Source organism: Xiphophorus couchianus, chromosome 20 (genome assembly GCF_001444195.1).
Source record: "Xiphophorus couchianus chromosome 20, X_couchianus-1.0, whole genome shotgun sequence".
In the NCBI taxonomy this organism is placed as follows: Eukaryota; Metazoa; Chordata; class Actinopteri; order Cyprinodontiformes; family Poeciliidae; genus Xiphophorus; species Xiphophorus couchianus.
Window position 1 is genome coordinate 25,328,296 of NC_040247.1, and position 17,685 is coordinate 25,345,980.

The window sequence follows — 17,685 nt, forward strand, 5'->3', positions numbered from 1 at the left end:
TATCTTGAAACATGTGTACTGGACTACATGTTTAGTAATTCAAATACTTCAAAATACACCACAAACAGACCATTTTAAGAAACGAACAATCTTGCAAACTTTATGTTGAAGTTTAAGTTTTCCAGACTTACATTTCAAGCATGTAATTCCGTTTTGTCCATTTTTTTATAGATGAATACAGATGTTTACTGCTGTTATTCTACAGAAATCAAAGCTTTAAATCACACAAACGGACGAACGGACTGGAAAACAAATCAACAGACAGATTCAAGACCAACACGTCTGCAGACTTCTAACTGTGGAGGAAAGCTGTATTCTACAAAAAGTGGACGGCGTCAGACGTATTGCATAATCTGGTATGGTGGAGTGTATTCAATTTTGTGTAAAAATTCACAATAAAAAAAATAGCTTTTTTAACCAAAAAGAATTCAAACACAGCTTCGTAAAAAGAGGAAGCAAATACAATGAAAAAGGAACAGATATTTTCAAAAACTGGAAATTCAGGACAAGAGTCGAGAGACGAAGCGGAGAGGCACTGAATAAGCCGATATTTTGTTGTGCTTTTTTTTTTTGCTTATTTCAAATCTGTCTGTAATAGTCTTCTGGACTCAATAGCTAGATTTTAAAATTTAAATTTTAAATTTTAAAATCTAAAACAGATTTCGTAAGTTGACACTTCTTTCTGCTCCATTTCATTCATGACTTCTAGTTGCAACCTGAATGGTTCATATTGACTTGAGTGAATGAAATAAAACAAAAAGACATCAATGTGACATTTTAACATGCAATATGACGGCTTAGTCAGTCATCTTTAATGGTCCCATGATGCAAAGCTCTCTGTTAGGAAATAAATTAGCCTACTCGCTGCTTTCTTTCTGCGTCTTTGATTCTCCAATCAGGGTGCATGTCAGCTTTAAAACCAGTCAGTCACCATTGCATTATCCAGAATATTTCTATAGAAAAAAATCTGCTTGAACTACAGCACATCATAAACCACAAAGAATAATCAGACTGTGTGTGCTTTGGCAAATCAGACAAACTCTCCCTGCAGGAGAATAACAGACAAGGAGCTAACGCACACAGAAAGGTGGATGACGGCTAAAGGGAAAAAGACAGGAAGAATTTTTTTTTATTGATATACTCGGAAATAATACTCTGATTGTATGCTTTCCTAATATTGTGCAGCATAACTCGTGCTGATTTAGTGAGGGGCCTATAGGAGGTCTGGGATCAGCATGAGTAGGAATGCCAGCTGCTTTAAAGCAGTGTCTGGTCCACTGCCAGTGCTTTCTTTTTTCTTCTTTTCGCCAGATAGACGAGTCTGCAGTGCAGTAGTCGTCGTGAGCACGTGAGGAAGAGCGCACGTGTTGGGGGATTACAGAGAAAGTCCCCTAGGACTCTCCCCCCCCTTGAGATAAAGTATGCACCCTGTGCTGCTCAATGCAGCAGTCCCCCCCCCCTTCCTTCAATTTGTCAAGTGAACATCCAGCCTTCAGTAAAAGCAGCAGCATTTATGCATCAGAACAAGCACTTCATCTCTTAATCTGATACAGACAACGCTTCGTACACAATAACTACGATTTGAGACAAAAACAAATTTTTCTTTGGGATACTGCATGATCTGCTGAACCCAATGTAATCTCCAAACTGCCAATGGACAACATTTTAATTCTCCTCCTGTCCCTGGTCCTAATCTGTCCAAAGACAGAGCTGTGTACCTGCATAATGAGAGTTTGTTGATAGATCAGGAGGATCATACAGAGACTGCTGGATGGACTGGCTACGGAATACCTGAGGCTCAAAGAGAGAAGGAAGTATATGGAGCTAAATTGGGACCATAAAGTTTGCTCAAAGTTTTCAGTTTCAAAAACATTTTTGCAGTTCAATTTGTTTCTTAAGATTTATGGGCTCCTCCATGGGCTGCCACCTTATCGTGGTGGAGGGGTTTGAGTGCCCCAATGATCCTAGGAGCTATGCTGTCTGGGGCTTCATGCCCCTGGTAGGGTCACCCAAGGCAGACAGGTCCTAGGTGAGGGACCAGACAAAGTGCAGCCCGAAGACCCCAATGATGAGTAAAAACATTGGACTTGGTGTTCCCTCGCCCGGACGCGGGTCACCGGGGCCCCACTCTGGAGCCAGGCCTGGAGGGGGGGCACGATGGCGAGCGTCTGGTGGCCGGGCTTTTACCCATGGAGCCCGGCCGGGCTCAGCCCGAAGAGGAAACATGGGCCCCCCCTCCCATGGGCCCACCACCCGTGGGAGGGGCCAAAGGGGTCGGGTGCACTGTGTGATGGGTGGCGGCCAAGGGAGGGGGCCCTGGCGGTCCGATCCTCGGTTGCAGAAACTGGCTCTTGGGACGTGGAATGTCACCTCTCTGGTGGGGAAGGAGCCGGAGCTAGTGCGTGAGGTCGAGAGGTTCCGGCTAGAAATAGTCGGTCTCACCTCGACGCATGGCTCTGGTTCTGGAACCAGTCTCCTTGAGAGGGGCTGGACATACTTCCACTCTGGAGTTGCCCAGGGAGAGAGACGTCGGGCAGGAGTGGGCATACTTGTTGCTCCCCATCTCGGCGCCTGTACGTTGGGGTTCACCCCGGTGAACGAGAGGGTAGCATCCCTCCGCCTACGGGTGGGGGGACGGGTTCTGACTGTCGTTTGTGCTTACGGGCCGAACGACAGTTCAGATTACCCACCCTTTTTGGAGTCCTTAGAGGGGGTACTGGAGAGTGCTCCTCCTGGGGACTCCCTTGTTCTGCTGGGGGACTTCAACGCTCACGTGGGCAACGACAGTGAGACCTGGAGGGGCGTGGTTGGGAGGAACGGCCCGCCCGACCTGAACTCGAGCGGTGTTCTGTTGCTGGACTTCTGTGCTCGCCATGGATTGTCCATAACGAACACCATGTTCAAGCATAAGGGTGTCCATATGTGCACTTGGCACCAGGACACCCTAGGCCGCAGTTCGATGATCGACTTTGTCATCGTTTCATCGGATCTGCGGCCGTATGTCTTGGACACTCGGGTGAAGAGAGGTGCGGAGCTGTCCACTGACCACTACCTGGTGGTGAGTTGGCTCCGGTGGTGGGGGCGAAAGCCGGTCAGACCTGGCAGGCCCAAACGTGTTGTGAGGGTCTGCTGGGAACGTCTGGCGGAATCCCCTGTGAGACGGAGCTTTAACTCCCATCTCCGGCAAAACTTCGAACACGTCCCGGGGGAGGTGGGGGACATGGAGTCTGAGTGGACCGTGTTCCGTGCCTCCATTGTCGAGGCAGCCGATCGGAGCTGTGGCCGCAAGGTTGTCGGTGCCTGTCGCGGCGGCAACCCTCGAACCCGTTGGTGGACACCTTCGGTGAGGGATGCCGTCAGGCTGAAGAAGGAGTCCTATCGGGCCTTGTTGGCCTGTGGGACTCCGGAAGCAGCTGATGGGTACCGGCGGGCGAAGCGGCATGCGGCTCGGGCGGTTGCTGAGGCAAAAACTCGGGCGTGGGAGGAGTTTGGAGAGGCCATGGAGAAAGACTTCCGCACGGCTTTGAGGCGATTCTGGTCCACCATCCGGCGTCTCAGGGGGGGGAAGCGGTGCAGCACAAACACTGTTTATAGTGGGGATGGTGTGCTGCTGACCTCTACTCGGGACGTTGTGGGTCGGTGGGCAGAGTACTTCGAAGACCTCCTCAATCCCACCAACATGCCTTCCACTGAGGAAGCGGAGCCTGGGGACTCTGGGTTGGGCTCTCCAATCTCTGGGGGCGAGGTCGCCGAGGTGGTTAAAAAGCTCCTCGGTGGCAAGGCCCCGGGGGTGGATGAGATCCGCCCGGAGTTCCTTAAGGCTCTGGATGTTGTAGGGCTGTGTTGGTTGACGCGACTCTGCAATATCGCATGGACATCGGGGGCAGTTCCCCAGGATTGGCAGACTGGGGTGGTGGTCCCCCTGTTCAAAAAGGGGGACCGGAGGGTGTGCTCCAATTATAGAGGGGTCACACTCTTAAGCCTCCCTGGCAAGGTCTATTCAGGGGTCCTGGAGAGGAGGGTCCGTCGGACAGTCGAACCTCGGATTCAGGAAGAGCAGTGTGGTTTTCGTCCTGGTCGTGGAACACTGGACCAGCTCTACACCCTCGGCAGGGTCCTGGAGGGTGCATGGGAGTTCGCCCAACCAGTCTACATGTGTTTTGTGGACTTGGAGAAGGCGTTCGACCGTGTCCCTCGGGGAGCCCTGTGGGGGGTTCTCCGGGAGTATGGGGTACCGGGCCCTTTGATACGGGCTGTCAGGTCCCCTTATGAGCGGTGTCAGAGTCTGGTCCGCATTGCCGGCAGTAAGTCGGGCTCGTTTCCGGTGAGAGTTGGACTCCGCCAGGGTTGCCCTTTGTCACCGATTCTGTTCATCACTTTTATGGACAGAATTTCTAGGCGCAGCCAAGGTGTTGAGGGGATCCGATTTGGTGGCCTTAGGATCTCATCTCTGCTTTTTGCAGACGATGTGGTCCTTTTGGCTTCATCAGATCGTGATCTGCAGCTCTCGCTGGATCGGTTCGCAGCCGAGTGTGAAGCGACCAGGATGGGGATCAGTGCCTCCAAATCCGAGGCCATGGTCTTGAGCCGGAAAAGGGTAGAGTGCCTTCTCCGGGTCAGGGGGGGTGTCCTGCCCCAAGTGGAGGAGTTTAAGTATCTCGGGATCTTGTTCACGAATGGGGGAAGAAGGGAGCGGGAGATCGACAGGCGGATTGGCGCAGCGTCTACTGTCAAGCGGGCGCTGTACCGGTCCGTCGTGGTGAAGAAAGAGCTGAGCCAAAAAGCGAAGCTCTCGATTTACCGGTCGATCTATGTTCTCACCCTCATCTATGGTCATGAGCTTTGGGTCATGACCGAAAGAACGAGATCGCGGATACAAGCGGCCGAAATGGGTTTTCTCCGTAGGGTGGCTGGGCTCTCCCTTAGAGATAGGGTGAGAAGCTCAGTCATCCGGGAGGGACTCAGAGTAGAGCCGCTGCTCCTTCACATCGAGAGGAGCCAGTTGAGGTGGCTTGGGCATCTGGTCAGGATGCCTCCTGGATGCCTCCCTGGTGAGGTGTTCCGGGCACGTCCCACCGGGAGGAGGCCCCGGGGAAGACCCAGGACACGCTGGAGAGACTATGTCTCTCGGCTGGCCTGGGAACGCCTCGGGATTCCCCCGGAAGAGCTGGAAGAAGTGGCCGGGGAGAGGGAAGTCTGGGCCTCCCTTCTGAAGCTGCTACCCCCGCGACCCGACCTCGGATAAGCGGAAGAAGATGGATGGATGGATGGATGAAGATTTATGGTCCCAATTCAGCTCCATAGCAGAATCCAGAGAAAGTTAAAATGGTCTAGTTTGTAGATCAACTAGGACAAAATAAACTAAAAAGGTTTAGAATTACAATTTGTCTTTGACATTTCTTTTATAACACCTAACTCCAGCCACATTTTTCACTTTTCACATTTCGTAGCACAAGTTTTGACCCAGTTTTTTATTGTTGAAACTAGTCTGTGACCTTGAGGGAGAAACTTGATAAATATGTCAAATTTATTATTTTTTTTAAATAGCTTGATAATTATCAACTGAAGTCACATCAGTTGATCAGCTCTCCTTATAAAATCTTAGCTGAGTAGAGAGCTTCCAAACATAATCACGATAATTATGAACTTCATAACTCAGTAATTGTCATTTTCTTTGTTGTTGGACTTTTAGTTTTGTCTATGTTCAGGTTTTGGGGTCTATGAGACAAAGTCATTGCAACCAACCGAGTTTAAGAGATGAAATAAATACATTTTGTGTATCTTCCTGCGTCATTTCACCCATTTTAAGTTAGAGCAAAAGAGTGTCCTAATTTCGTTCTTACCAGAAATGTCCTCTTTTCAAAATAACATGTTACAAATGAACTCAAAATGTATTTTCTTCAGTTTCATTGTTAATTCATAGCTGAATTTCCCACTTCTGTGAAATATCTTCAAACATAAAAGGTGCTGCACAGGGTGTCCTTATTTTCCCACATGCCTGTGTACTGAAGCAGGTATCTATAATTCTGACCCTGTGCAAATATGACAAATTCATCAAAACATATTTACAGATGTTGACCAACTTCTTGTTTTCCAAACTGGTTGAAGTTACTGTGTCAAACTCACCAATAAAAGCCTAGAATTACAATAAAACGACTCTCAGGCCAGTAATAGGTGGATGTAAACGACTCAATTGAATATAAAAAAAAAAAGATCCGGACTGAAACAGAAAAAATAATTCTTCCTTCTATTTCAGTAACATTGTAGTGTCTGCATTAATACAGTTTATTAGTGTTTATGCCATGAGAGAGCCGCCAAAGTGCATTTGACTCAGCTGCCCTCTCAGTGAGTCAGTGACCAATTTAAAGTAAACCTTCTTTGGCTTTCATCCCCTGCAGTCGGAGCACAGCGTGTTTCTTTAAGCGTAGTGCACATGTACACAAAACTGTCTGATACAAAGAGTGAAAGCTGTACGCATAATCAGAGTCAGGCACGCAGAAAGACGCAGAAATCTGTTGTAAACAACGATTTCAGTGTAAGAGAGCTCTGAGTGTCAGGAGAATGATGAAAAAGCATCAATTTTCTTTGCACTCAGATGATGTGTGTGAACTGAAAAAGAAAATAACTAGTGGTGCGCTGGTAAAAATACACCATCGAGCTTTTGACTCAACATCAAAAGGGAGACAGCCCCTCTGAGTGGGGGGGACAAAATGGGTATCAACAATAGTAGGATGAAGAGATGCCAGCCCGGGATAGCTGGCACTGCCAAAATCTGCTCCAAGAGTCCAGTGATGGTGAGAGCAGAGTTATATATATGCTCAGTAATCCTCCAAACAAAAGGACACTTTACGGGAATGTAGAAGGCAACCAGAGCGGGTCATATCCTCATACCTTGGAGCTCCGTCAATGACAAATACCACGGCCTGATTATCTTTTCATCTGGTTTCCCTGGCATGGGCACCCAAAAACAACCTGATGAAGGCCTTTAAAGGACTGCACTTTGCTTTTTACGCCTCTCAAGCGAGCGACTAAGCAGAAAGAATAAGCCGGTGAAAAGATTATGATGTACAATCTCAGGATTAGAACCTGTCACACGTTCCATGACTGAGAGATGGTGACGGGTTGGTAACTCCCGGGCGAGAAGGGCAACAATAGCTCTGCTGGCATCGGGTAAGCGCCTGAATCATTCACGAAGGTCAAACAGGTCCTGTCGGCTCCAGCTTTACATCATTATTTGATACTTGGACCCGAGACTTCAGCATGGTGTAACTTTCTCTCTGCAGCACAAACCTTTCATGGCGTAGTGATATAATAGAAAGTGAGTCCGAAGCAGGGACAGTCGCAGTGCATGATCTATCAGTCTGATGATCTGACAACTATGTTGCTCAGCAAAGTCCGATCCAGATAATAACACTCAATACCAACCAAGATAAGTTTGCCTAAAGTGGTTCTGTCATGTCGCCTTCATTCAGATATGTGTGAAATGTGGCCAACGGTGACAAACAGGTTCTGACAGGAGCAGCTTGTCCATTGAATTTCGCATCACACAAGTCACTTGGTCAACAACCGGATGTTACTACTGGCAGAAATGATGAAGGAGATGACAGGAAGTGGGAGAAAGATGATGGTACGGCGTGTTTTTTTATTTACTCATTGCGTGAACAAACTTAGTCACGTGTGATTTTAATTTTGTTTCTTATTTAATGGAAACGTCGTAATTTCACATTTGTAATGGAAATGCAAATTACGTTAGCGTACTATCAGTGCAAATATGGCAAATAACTAGTCAGTTATTTGCAGAAAATTTCCAAACATTCAACTCTTTTCATGTTCTGATACCCAAAATAACTGTGCACATCTATTTTGAGAGAAAGACATTGAATTCTAAGAAATCAAAATTCATTAAGCCTTCACAAGGTTTGCCCAAGGAGCCAAGTTACCAAAGACATTCCTTTAATAGCATCTTCTGTGAAAGTTCAATATTATTATCCCACAAGATGTAACTGCAGCCAGAGAAATTAAAGATCTGTTGCTCTTTAGTGAAGATTCCCGTTCCTGTAGCCTTCGGAGAACTATTGGACCAAAAACAGTCCCATAGGTCAGAGCTGGATATGCTTGTGGGGAAACTGTTGAATTTGGATTCCAATATTTTGTTACAGTCACTGGAACCGATGATGAATGTAGTTCCTGGAACTTCATGAACTTCACTTCACGTTTCCCCAGCAGAAGGGGAACATGAAGTTACAGCTTTTGGAGATTAGTTTCTTTGGCAATTGTTTGCTAATTAGTCAACGCAAATGTAGCATTAGTGACGTCAGTATTTTTTTTTTTTTTAAAAGAGACCTTTAAACTTACAAGAGTGTAAGCCTTAGTTTATACATGTAAATAAATTAAATCTGATGTAAACATGCAATATAAAACACCAACTCACTTCTGAGAGATATAGGGGTCTAGAAAAAGCATTTCGTAAAGTTGTTCAATCTTATAAAAACGCTGCCTAAATGCCTACATAGAGCCCAAACGTCACCACCAATGTAAAATTTCTAGCTTATGCCACATTATGCCACGTGTTTCCAGCTGGATGAAATGTAATATTAAAGCCATGCCTGATCAACACCTGAAAGAGTGCACATACACGCCGGGGGAGAAGAAAATGAGATATGTATGGGAAATATGTCAGGCTAAAACTCGTCTTCAGTCAGAGGACAGCTTGTCATCGCTGATACAACCACCTGACAAATTTCCACATACAGCGACACTATCACAGCATGAAGGAGGCCACACATACCAGTCAGAGGCCCTCCACACATGGGGGAATCCCTTTGATCTAACGTAACATGCAAACGCTATACATAGACCAACTAGATCAAGGGACATCCCAAAAGCTTTTACCATAACAAACCTGTTAACTAAACGATAAATGATCAGTTATGTTCTTAGCAGAAGAAAACAGACTTAGCAGGAACACGGTTTTATGAGAAAATCTGAAACTACAGGATGACATCAACTGCGGTAATCTTGTAAAAATGAAAAACATTGCAGCCCTGTCCAATTCATTTTATCCAAGTCATATTATTTTAAATAGGAAATTAAATATCTGAGTTTTAGTTCACTCTGCAGAAACTGCCACCTTTGTTTGTATCAAAAGCTTTTAAAAATGTTGATTTAAAGATGAAAATAATTAGAAAACACTTGGGTAAAGATCATAAAAAAATATCGAAGATATTGCAAAATTTAAGTTACATATATTTCCTGGTCAGTACTATTTTCTGGGAGGTGTGAGTTGCCCAATTCCAATTTTCTGATTCTGTTTTCTTTTTTCCAAGGCAGTAAAACACAAACCAAAAATGGAGCAGTTTGAAATATTCATTTGCTTTTTTAACTTGAGCAGCAGAGTGATTGTTCATGTTTTATTTATTTTACCCTTTGCCATGTACTTTACTTTGGTAGCTATAAGTACGAGGGAAATAAAGAGTCTGTAAGAGAAATTTACCAACAAACAAAGTCATGGCAGCTATGAACTTTATGTTACAGTTAATCTAACACCGGTCGGCTAAATAACAGCTTGCTTCTGTTTTCATTTGATTGGAGGTAAAAGTAAAGAATCTCTAAAACCTTAAAGGTTTTCTGGCTGCATATTTTTTGTTCAAAAAGACAAAACTGCTAAACTTATCCTTACGTCTTTCTCTTGCTGCTTGGCGCTCTCCTTTTTTTTAAAGTTAACAATCTCCAGTTTTATGTCTCTTTTAGAAGTAATGGTATTGTTGTCATAGTAACCGCTTATAATGCAGGAAAGGACATCTATAAGTGATATTGTTTGTATATGAGACTGGCAGTCTTTCATGCATTAGGTTCTGATTAAAACTGTGGTACATTCCTAATGCCATTTTCACTTCAACAATAAAAATCTTTTTAAAATTAAAGGTATGGATCAAAACATTAATCTGGGTAGTTGTGCCTTAATACAGTATATGCAGTCATGAAAACAGAAGTAGGAGACTGGCTATTGATCAGCCCCTTTCTTCATTTCAGCTTATCAAAATTTGAAAACTCATCCTAGCCTTCCAGCTATTATCCTGGCCTGGCCATTGCTTCCTACGCCTTCACTGCTCCGTTTGGGCTTTCTCCCATATGTTTCTTCCACTGAAGTGGATTCCTCCCTCCTGAAGAATTTCAACCGAGACAGAAGAAATTGTGAAAGATGACGTCGACATTCTGCGCCGTTTCAGAATTGCAGTTAGCCATTGCTAAAACTAGCAATGGTGGCGGAGAAATTGGAGGAAGCCTTTCAGTTCGTGTTGGCCACGCTTCCAAATACTGAACTAACAGTAACAGCCATCTAGCCCGGCTTGGCACTTCTCTCTTTGGAGGATAGTTGTTTACAGCGCGGGCAACTTCCGGTAAGTTCCGGTCGAACTGGCGCACTACCTACGTCACGGCCAAACGTTCTTCTTATTGTTATGGTCCCGCCACTGCAATTTAGTTGACTTTAATATTTCCTGTATTTTATTTTGGTCATTATTGTTTCACTTAGTGTTGATATGTGTGTGATAGGCGTGTGTATCGGACATTTAGAGAAATACGGAACAAATTGTATCGGTTCACGCAACATTTAACAGCCAAATACGATTCCATATTTTAGGGGACGGGTGGCCACCCCATTCCCTTATGCTAACATTAGCCTTGTATCTAAAATACAAGACATTTTACATAATGTCATATATATTAGCTATGTTTGTCATACTGCATGGATTAAGTCACTGTAAATTAACATGCTGGAGCCACACATGTTACAGATAGCATTCAAGCTAACCTTAGCAATTTGGATATTTTTATTTTATACACTAATATTAGCATACTGAATGATGTCAGTAGCATGTTTACTTACATTGACTTAATCCATTCAGTATGGTAAATATTTCTAATAAATATGAAATGATGTAAAATACTTATTTTAGGTACTAGGCTAATGTTAGCAGAATGGCATATTGCATACTAGCATATTGAGTGACTAGCATGTTGATATTACTTGCATCACTTAAGCTAAACTTAGAATTTTGTATAATTTTAATTTATACACTAATGTTAGCATACTGAATGGAGTAATTTTGTGTTAGTCAAGATGCTAGCGATAACCCACGTCCTACTGGTAGTGTACAGGCTGATGGCGCCATTACCATTGAGGCACCATTACTCAGCTGCTATTTTGAATGAAGTGAGTCGTTATCTGTTTGACAGATGGCGAGGAAACCACAGACGCACCACCCATGTGAGAAATAAAAACACGCACCTGCTCCAACACTTCCTGGCAGTGATACACACAGGGCAGGATGGCAGCATGCTAGAAAAACAATACTTTTATTGCACACTGTCCCTGCACCGCTAACACACGGTGACTTTGTAACATCCTCAGCCCCGGCCGTTAAGCCTTGTGACCTATGTGAGCCAACGCCAAGGATGTGAAATGTAGAAGCACATCGACTGATTGATGAGATGCATTTACGATGTTAGACTGCGGAAGTTTGGAAACAGTGCAGGCTGGATGACTGCAGCTGGTAGTGTCACTCTCTCGGAAATAAGTCGGCCATCTTAATATGGCTTTAAAATTGCAAGGAGAGGAAGTGAAATATGCTGATTCCTTTTTTGCAACTCTGACCTGTTTATGAACCCCCAAGTAAATTGATTCTGGATTAGAATCAGACAACAGAGAAATCTTGAGTTTGCTCTCTCAAAAAATCAGGTAGTCAGCATTTATCTTGTAGTTATTGGAAAAGCATTTTTATCCGTTTTTTTCCCCCCAGAACCTTACCAAAGAAGAATTCAGTCAGATGACTGAATCATGTTCATTTTTTTAAATTACATAAACTTCCCAAGCCCAACAGGCACCATGGTTGCATTGTTCGTGGGAGAACAACAGCAAAAATTGCGAGTAAACTTCTGAATTGCCGCTTTGATATAATGACGTAGATCAGCACCCAGGCATTTGCAAAGGTCAGCGCAGTGCAGAGAAAGAACAGCAACAATAGCAACAACAGCACCACAGACTAACACAGAGAAGCAAGTCACCATGATGTCCTTGAACGTCGTTCAAGAAACATGGAGTGGGTTTGTTACTTTCTAAGCAGTCAGTCTGGGGAGACAAAGCCTGCTTTTTGTCTCAAAGGACAAAAGCGAGGTCAGGCTCTGTTCCCTTGGACAACCTTTCTTTGTCACATCGTGGTGAGTTATATAACAAGAACTCCATAACAAGACTTGTTAACACAAATGTACTGGTATATTTTATTTTTGTTGTACAAAGGTATTTCTTTGGATTTTGTTTCCGTCTTCTTCATCGCATTGTCTGTGGGAACATAAATAATGTATTTTGTTGTGGAAAACACACATTTTTGTACTTTGTATAGAGAAAAGTTGCATCTTTCACAAACACACAACATAAATTATAGTTGCTTTACATTTTAACAGCGTAAAAATAACAGTTCACATCTGTGATTTTTTAAAATCTAGACAAATTAATAGCTCATAGCTATTTTTTAATTTGGATAAAATAAAATTCTATGTGCAACAAACAAAAACAATTTATAAAACTTACTGGAATAAAATGTGAAATAACTGCATTATTAGGATAATTAATCAGAAAAAGTGTTAAGTTTACTTGATTCAAATTTGTACAAAACAGAAACAGCAGAACGGATGTAGGATGTACTTCTGAAAGTGAAGTAAAACTTAATAGCAGGAGAAACATTTAGCCGTTTACAGAATCCTCACAGCCAAAACTGACTTCCAGGCAGGCCTGGAGACGTGATGTGAACAGTCTGAGCTCGACTCGTTTTGCAGGAAGACACAGCCTTCAAGTCTGCTTGCTCACTGTGTCGACTTTAGCGCTGCCAGTTATGTAAGCCCTGAAACCAAATTAACCAGAGCGTCTGTGTGAGCTTCTTGGAAGTGGAGCAACGCTCAACAGGGCTTAGATTAATTGGACCAATAACATCCTCTCTCCGTGCGTCCGTGCATCCGTCCGGCTTTATGGACCACCCGCCACTCGCAGGGTTCTCTTTGACCACCAAGACAGACTTGCTTTAGAGCTTGACCGACATCTACATGGATTCTTTGAAACCTTCCAAGACCAAGGAGAACAAAGCTGCCAGGAAACAGAGCTAAACACAGCAAGCAGCGTGAAAAAAAAAACAAAAAAGAGGGGAGGAAGCGGGGAAGTGTTGTGTAACACTCTGAGCAGGATGTTCAACGACGGTAAATTAGATTACGACTAAGAAGAAATGGTGCTTATTGGTCTTGAACTGAGTTTTTATGTATCATTTTCAGCATCTTGACCACCCTCAGAAACAGCTGTACTGGCAGAAACACTGATGGGCTAAACTGGTTTTAAAATGTTTCTTTCTAATCATCTGCCAGCTGATCAACGTGTCTGCAGTCCATGAACATGAGCAACAAAGCATGTCTTAAATATTTTAAATATTTCCACTTGTCATTTCTAACAGACTGATTTATGAAAACAACATTCCTGCATGCAGAAGACAACTGTGGACAAAGGGCAACAAATCCAGCACCTTGCAAAAGTATTTACACCCTTTGAATATTTGCACACGTTATCACACTACGTCAATCAGTTCAATGTTTTTTGTGCGTTTTCTCATATGACAGAACAATGCAAAGTAGTGCACAGAGGTGGAGCAGACAAATGAAGGGTATTTTCAGGGTTTTTTTTCCAAATGAGAATATGAAAAGTGTGGCTTGCATTACATATGTTTTCAACTTTACAATTAAATATTATAAGTAAATATTATGTAGAAACACCTTGTTGTGCAATTCCAGCTGAATTGTTGAACATTTTATCCAAAATAATCGCTTTGAAAGCATTTGTAAGCATCAACTTTCAGGTCTTGACACAGATTCTCAATTCGATTACTTTGCATAGGCCATTATAACATAATCCATCGCCTAGTAGCTCATGGCTGTATGTTTAAGGGTGTTGTCCTGGTGGACGGAGAAGTTCTGTCCCAGTGTCAGATCTGTTGCTCTTTCTGTCAGATTGTATTCGTTCTTTTAGTTGAACTCAACTCTGATCATTTGTCCCGTCTCTGCTTAAGAAGAACATCCTATGGTGGATACTTTGTGTTTTATTAAGGGTATCAGAATAAAAGCGGGTAGATACAGAGAACCTCTCACTTTTCAAATTTAATTCTTACATTTTGAAAGCAACATATCCACTTCCTTACACTTCATGGTTATGCATCACTTTCTTTTGGTTTGTGATATAAAGACAAAAATACACTGAAGTTTTGTGGTTGTAACATGATACGTTTAAGACACATTAATACTTTTGATGTCTTTTCGGTCAAAGTTTGATTATTCCAGCAAAAAATGGAACTAGCTCGCACACTAGAAGCGCAAGCTCTATGCACTTTTTTGATGTCTTCTCTGCTTCGTATTGTCTGTTTTTTCCATTATTCTTTGAAAACAAACTTATTTCAGACATAGTAGGTGTGTGTGTGTTGACATTTGTCATTACAAGAAATTTGAGAACTTTGCGCCGTTTCCATCCCTTACAGTGAATTCCCTTGATTTAACACACTTTCTCTCTGTTCATTATTTATGCACTGCTGATTAGCACAACCCCACAGAGAGAGCCGTTCGGTCATTCATTCAGGTTTCAATGGCAATGACGCAAATCTCTGACCTGTTTGGTGGGCTGTGGCCCAGGCATGTTCTTTTGGACTGAGGCCCTGCTGCCTCAACACACCAGCAGCCTAGCACTCACACGAGCCAGAACAGCTGAGAAACAGTCTGAACCTCCAATGTGCCAGGAGAGCTCCAACAAACATCCCGTGGTTTGTCTGAGATCCACCTGGCACAATCTTTCCTGATCATGTAACAGCAATTGGCTTATGTTCCTGTGCTGTGCTCTAATTTCCCGGTGAGAGCAAACAGTTCAGACATATAGTCAGCAACGTCAAGTGATGGCCACAAAAATATTTTCCCAAAGACTATGACTTTACAGTTCTAAATGTATACCTACATAAATAAATTAATTCAAAAATGCTTTCAAGCACTGCCGAAACCCGGGATCGAACCAGGGACCTTTAGATCTTCAGTCTAACGCTCTCCCAACTGAGCTATTTCGGCACCCGATGACGTTGCAGGTGTAATCACATACAATGGGAAAAGTGATCTGTGTGACGTTTTTCTTTGATTGAGAAGGACAAAAGATGATCTGGTATTTTAGTAAAAGAGAATACAACAAAAAAATAAAACTATGTAGTATTCTGGATATTTAAGAACATATTCGTGCATTCTGATAAACATTACATTTTCCAGAAATTACAATTGCATCAGATGAATATTTTATTATTACAGGAAGAAATGTGAATGTTTTAATATAGAATTTAAGATAGGAGCGGTAGTCTTTTTACGTAATTTAAGATGCAATAAAGGTGTCTGCAATGTGTCAAAGTCCCCACCAGAGGGCGATCAAACATAAATCTTTGGTTCTCAGATGATATATTGAAATTGTTTTTCAACCACAATTTTATTATAACTAATGAGTGGTGTTTATGATTTCCCCAAATTAAACTGCCTGTAATACCATGGAATATTATGGATCATGCTACGTATCAGTGATGCATGTCTTTGGGGCAGGAAATAGGTATGGAACTAACCTAATATGTTTAATCTTGTCTGACGTCATTCTAAGGTACACAAGTCTTGGGACTAGCCTTTGCTCTGATGTTCCTAATAAATATCTGGTGAGGAGTAAAGAAAAGAACTTTGTGTGTTAATCAGAAAAGAACACAAAGTTTTTGAAACTTTAACAACACTATATTTGTTGTTTTACTTTAGCTGAAAGTAGCTTGAAAAGTCAGTTTATGGGTGTGATGATAATTAGCCCAGCTGTTTACAAGTTTTTAGGAAACATGCCGCTGAGAGGAGACCCTGCAGAGGCAAACCTGGAACGCAAAGAACTGCATTTTTCCTTGGTTCTGGGAATGCTTTGGAATCTCATAGAACAAGCTGAAAGGGCTGCTGGGAAAAGGCTCGTTCAGTTTTCCCCTCTGGACCTGTCTCTCTGCAACCCAAGTAAAGATCATGGAAGAGAGCAAGACTTTAACTAGGTAGAAAATTAGGTTTGGGATTTGAAACGATAAATGCATTTTACAAATATATTCATACAATTAGTTGAGTTTTAACCTACATACTAGTATGAGTGTTGCTGGTGTGTTAGAAAAGTGTTTTGTGAGGGCAGAACATCATTTGCCTAATCTTTAAATTTGAATGAGTTCATAAACAAAATCTGTTAAAAAGCAGATCTGAGGAAATGACTGGTGACTGGAATTGGCCAATTGTCAACCTGATCGGTCCTGCTGGCGACCATGTTATTGGAAACTCAAGAATCCAATCTCTTTGCAATCAGGCAGGAAGCACATCATACCTAAGAAGGCTGCAATGACAACACTTTTCAGTGACTCAAGGTTAGCCATTTCCATTACCTTTGACGTTGGTAAAATGAAGTGTGAGGAACCACACCGCTGTAAGAAGCTATTGTAAAGGAAACTGTATTTACTACAGTTTGAGATGTCTGTGGCTCATTCAGGTTCCAACTGAGCAAGAGAGATCAAATATTTCAACAGATAACAGGATGGCTGCTTGTATTTCTATGTAGCAACAGTTCTGTTTCATCCACATTCTCTGGGTAATAGACACAGAGATGTGATGTCAGTTGTGCTGTTATTTGACTAAAGAAAGTTTAAAATAGGAACTTTGCAATCATTTTGCCTTTGTTTTTAAATATTAATAAAACCCTGCTTTTCTGCTCCATCCATCACACAGGCACTGTGACGTTACTTCTGCATAGTCACAGCTAACTCTTTTTAGTGCTGTTCTTCTATACTTGTTTGTCATATAGTTATTTAAGAGAAACTGCTGGCCAAAATTTGCATCAGCAGGGTAAAGTTTTACAAAAAAACAGAGTTCTGAAATTGGCCACAGAATCCTGATCGGTGCCTTTAATAGGAATCATCAAATTAGGAAACCAGAGCTTTGACACAAAGCTGAATGTTCTGGTTCCGAAAAACAATCCTGAAAGCAGTTAATATTTGTGTTGCGCTTCCAAGTTAGCTAGTGGAAGGAAAAATATTAGATCACTCATGGTGAAAATGTGAAGAAGTCATAAAGCAGAAAATTACAAGCTTCATTTCTTTGCACCTCCTCTGGTTTTTAACACAGTTGGATTTCTGTGTGTCAGGAGCTTCTCTAATAAAAATCAGCATTCTGCATTGATCATTCTTTGCAGGCAAGTTGAGGAAATTACTCTTTGTTCTCTCAATGCATGGCGTGTAATCGGAGTGAAAAACAAAAGGGATAAAAGGAGAAACATTCCTTCATTCCTCACCTTGAGTCACTTTGAGTTTATGTTTGATGATTCGGCACGAATGGCTTGTGAAAATATTCACTCAATTGGTAGTTTTCAAACATTTATTTCTTCTTCTGTTACCTCATTGTTTTCAATTTACAAGACAGATTTCTATGAAGACTATGTCTTGATGATTTAAGGAGGAACCTCTGGGTCTGCATGTTACCTGTCTTTTTTTCTGCTGTAACTGTGTTTTATTACTCTGACAAAAGCCACTGTGAACAATTCACCTTATGGTTTTTTCTTCTTCTTTTGTCAGG

General features: G+C 42.5%; 1 non-coding gene across 1 annotated transcript; it reads right to left on the minus strand.

Annotated features, from left to right (window-relative positions):
• Nucleotides 1-15,068: 15,068 nt before the first annotated feature.
• trnaf-gaa (transfer RNA phenylalanine (anticodon GAA)) lies at nucleotides 15,069-15,141 on the minus strand. Its single transcript has one exon. It is a non-coding gene; the product is annotated as a tRNA-Phe (tRNA).
• Between the last annotated feature and the right edge of the window lie 2,544 nt (nucleotides 15,142-17,685).